The following is a 4,974-nucleotide window of genomic DNA, read 5'->3' on the forward strand; positions in this document are numbered from 1 at the left end:
TATCGAGTAATTACGCATTAAAGCAGATTTCTCATGCCCGGAATGTATGCCTATATATATGGAAACGCTATGCTTATACACGTAAACTTTAGTGATCGATTACTCGATAACTGTGTAGAAGAAAAATCTTAAAAAATTTGTGTCGTCAAATTTGGCACTAAAGAATATGTTGACCAAATTTTATAAAATTCTGAACTTTTTGAATTTTTGAATTTTTTTAGCATGGATTAGCATGGCAACATTGTATCGCCTGTATCGAAACTCCTTAACTGTACAGAAGAAAAATCTCAAAAAATTTGTATTGCCAAATTTGGCCCTAAAGAATATGTTCACCAAATTTTATTAAATTCTTATCATTTCGAAATTTTTAATGTATTTAACATGGTTTAGCATGGCAACATTGTATCGTCGGTAGCCACCCTCCTTAAGAGTTGTTCCGAGAAGAACAGATCTTTAGGTCAAAAGTCATCTCGAGTTGACTGAAGATCGATGAACATCCCCAACTGTAAAACTGCCGTTTAGGCTACTGGATAACGAATTCGTTTCATTTTTGGAGCACCACGAATCTCGATTCTCCCATAATCGTGTTCTCTCAGTGTGCGCTGGTAAGAAAAAAATCCCACGCCAAGCTTCCGTACACCTTCTCGATAAGGCAGCGAGCAGTTTTATCAGGACTCGATGCTGCGATCGACGATGCAATACGAACGAAGAATTTCCAAAGACTCCTTCTTTACCTTCTCGAGTTAAATTTCATGAGGGTATCATGAGAGTTGGAATCGCCGAAATTTCGTCGGGTGTTGATACCGCGATGTCGCGAAGTGCGAAAAGTAGCAGGATGATGGCAGGGGAAAAAAAATAGAATTACAGTGATCCAACAATCATATTTTTTGCCTCCTGCGACGAGGAACAATCGTTGACTGTTGATCGGTCGATTTTTTTCGCTAGACTTCATCTTCGCTCTTTTATAATAGTCAGGATCGGTAACAATCGAAAACAAGATTTCCATCGATCCTTTGATCGGCTCGATTACAAAAAGTTCGATTTCCAAGTAAACAATAATTCCCCATTACCCTTCATTCCATATTCCATAAATGAAATGAAATTGAGTCATGTTCAGGAGGGCATTTCCTTCCGCGTCCTCTGGAGTTTCCAACACACCTTTGCAACGAATCCCGAATATATCCATGTGCGGTTGGAACGTGCAGGGAAGGGAGCGCGGGGGGCATTGGCTCGGGTGTACCGAGGGGTTGGGGAACGCTTGACAAGCGAAAGAGCGTGTCAGAGGGTAATCCTATCGGTGGAGGCGGACGTCGCGACGTCTCGACGCCATTGGCCCGGGCCTCGTATTCGGGGCGTGGTTTTCCTTCGTCCTATATACTCGGCTATGTGCAGCAAAGAGATTTGCAGCGTTTCTATGTCTGTAGACGTATATACAAACGTGAATATATAAATGTATAGGAAGGTGCTGGGTAAAGACGAGAGTGGGGGTTGGCATTTTACGCTACGAGTGTCCTTGTTTGTACGCGGTGAGGATGAAGGACCTGCGAACCAGGGGTCGGCGGTTACGTCAGGCAATGCGCGACGCTAGTTTTTTCGTTGGAGGATACAACGAGCGCTGAGCAACGAAAGGACGTAACCAACGTTGCTCGAGCTTTGGGATCGCGTGGCTTAAATCGCGATGTGTTTTCTTTGTGCAGAGGAAGCGAAAGGACGACGGCGCAATCGACGAGCCGGGATCCAATATGGCGACCTAGGCGAAGCGAACAAAACCTCTTCCAATCTACGCGCGTGTACTCGGATCGAGTACACCTGCACACAACGAAGATTCACGATGAAAAGGCCGCTCCGTTCACCCTTTCCGTGTATACGACTTTTCCTCCAAAGCTCCTTTGATCACTTACGCTTTTCTTTCACAAGGGAAGGGACACGGAGCGCTTTTTCCCCGGCAAAAAGCCTCGAACAAACAGCGAAAGGGACGAGACGAAAGGACGAACCTTCCACGTCCTTCTTCGTACTTTACCTTTTGGCAAAAGCGATCCTTCGAGCGGAAGCGAAGCAAGAGAGGAATCTGCAAAAGGCGGATTAATGCTTTGCTCTTCCAGCCTCATGGGCCAACAGCCATGCCGATCAAACTCGAAGATTCACGCCCGTAGGCTTGTGCCTTCTTTTCCAATTTCCCTTCAACCATCCGAGAGACGCGAACGATAATCGATCTTCATTCAACTATTTTCCCGGACGCGATTTCAAATGATTTAACAAATTTTCAAAGACGCTAATCACCAAACACTCGAGTCAATCGAAACTTCTTTACGATTATTTTTAAGCGGTTCATTTTTTCTTTGGCAACCACTGAAAAAAAAAACTTTCCGCAAATCAAACGAATTTTTAATCGAAAATTTTCATTGTATTTTATGGGCGTTTAAATTGAACCGATTTTAACTTCCTAATCAAAGATATAAACACTTCAAATTAATGTCAGAGTTATTAATTCGAAATTGTAAATACATTTTTTCAACTTGTCTTTTGGCAAATGAAACTATACGAGCCATTAAGGTAACTCCTGTACTGCATGCTAGTCAAATGAGTGCTAAATTTTCAAAACGCTTTTAGACCTAGTTTAACGTACCGATTAAATGTATTTTGTTAGTGGATTTATACTACAGCATATCTTATTAACATGTAAAGATATCAAAAACGCTAGTTTTGCAAAAGCATCAACTGATAAATGCAAATTTCCACGCTGACACATTTTCACTGGTATTTTTCAAAGAATTATCTGCGTGTTTTCATCGATTTTATTGCAACGAGTCTCATTTTGTTCGTCAACTCTTCCTCTATCTCTATGAATCCACCATGCAGTTGTTTTTTTTTTAATTTGATCGTTTCACTGTTGCAGCTAATTGTTCATTAAGTGAAAAAACTCCTTCGTTCATAATTTCTCTCAGGAATGAGTTTAAAGGAAAATCTACGTGGTGAATTTGTAGAGGATCAGTTGAGGAACAAAATGAGACTAGGTGCAATAAAATTGGTTAAAATATACAGATGATTCTTTGAAAAATACCTATGAAAATGTGTCATCATGGAAATTTGCATCTATCAGTTGATATAGTTTTGCAAAACATATCTACTAACAATAAGTTTAATCGGTACGTTGAACTTGGTCTAAAAGCGTTTTGAAAATTTAGCACTCATTTGACTAGCATGCAGTACAGGAGTTACCTTATTAATTGAACGGGGATCCATCACTGACCGAACCCGAAACTTTATTCGTCTCTCCCTAAAATACTATAATTTTTTATGTGAAAAATCGTATTGAAGAGGACAAAGGGAAATTAATAAAAAGACAGAAGGTTATGACAGGAATGGCCCAGCAAGCCAAGAAGAAACAAAATGCCGAAATAAACAAATTTAAGGTTATACGAGTGCTCATTATCAACTTTCGTTTAATCTTTAGCGTAATATATCTTCTATTTCTATAGTAGACAATCGTCTCGAATTTTTTCCCAAACCTTCGTTACATACTTCATTGTTATTGTGTACTTTTCCATAAACTTCGTAAAAAGCATTAATTCGTAATAATAAGCGATTTTTTACGCATAATCCCTATAACCCTGTGTATTTTTCGTTATATTTAAACACGTTTGTGTCAATAACCAATGAGACGAACCCTTTAAAATTTGTTACACGTGTGAGTCGATGACCCATTTAAACTCTGCGTTGTAAACGTCAACGAATGAAATTTATACCGAAAACGAGTGAGTGTAATGTACAATAAAGTTGAACGTCCAAATGAATTAATCAATGCCCAATTGGAGCGAAGTGTAAATATATATCGAAATGAAGATGAGGCAACGTAAAAACGTCGTTGAGTGAACTATTCCTAAAGAGATCGGACGAAAGAATCATTGGTACCGATTGGCAGGTCGTTGTGAATTAAATCCGTCCCGCGAACATGCTAAATCCCCATAATATTATTAAACAGTCGAGCCCGTTAGAATAAATGGAAGAAAACAAAATTGCACGAGATACAGAACGATGTCGAAATGTATCTCGGATGGGAGAAGCGCCAGTTGGAGTAAGCCCCTCCACCAAAGGATCGCGGGGTCGTCGCGAGGGTAGGGGGTTGCGTAACATCGTTCGCCGGGGTACCAAGCGATCGAGGACGTATAGCCGGACGATCAACAATTTTCGGTGTGTGGTGGAACGACGCGAATAAAAAGAGACGGAGCGAGGAAGCGAGAGGGGTTCGCAGGTTGGTGAAGCTGCGACAGTACGGGGAGGTTTGGTTCGTGGTGGTGGTGGTGGTGGTGGCGGCGGCGCGGTGGTGGTGGAATCGTATCCTCGTCGGGGATGAAGAGGCTGAGCAGGGGGGTAGGGAAGTAGTGAACGGAGGCAGGACGTCGTGAAGCGTCCGACGAGGATGAATAGCGCGCCGTATATAACGAGCTGAGAATCAAAAGGACGTACTGCCACCGAGTCTTCCAAGTTTCGAGGATCCTTTTGACATTAAAAGAGCATTATGTATGTCGAAGATTCGAGGGGGATGAGACGAGATAGAGTTTTGAACCCCGGTATCCGACATATAGAGGGCGAGAGCAACGGAGGGTTGCTCCGTCAGTCGCCAGGGCAAAAGGAGTTGCGCAGGCGCTTTCGTATCGTTTAATACATTTCTATGCTCGCTGCTGTGTATTCGCATATATGTATAGAGCGCCACCGCTATCTCTTCAAGCCCCGTCAAACGTAGCGACTATAGGTTAAATCCTCGCTACGGAGTTTTTGTTGTTTTTCTCCCGTTGCCTCCTGATCCCCGCCTTCAAAAGTATCCACCGACCAATCCACGTCCTCTTTCGCGGGGGATGCTGTGCTTCATCCCGTCATTCTCTTCCTCTTTATCTTATCACGCTCTCTCTCTCTCTCTCTCTCTCTCTGTATTTCTCTCCATGCATCCCCTTACGGGTCCACGATAACGCGGCT

Source organism: Venturia canescens, chromosome 7 (genome assembly GCF_019457755.1).
Source record: "Venturia canescens isolate UGA chromosome 7, ASM1945775v1, whole genome shotgun sequence".
Classification (NCBI taxonomy): Eukaryota; Metazoa; Arthropoda; class Insecta; order Hymenoptera; family Ichneumonidae; genus Venturia; species Venturia canescens.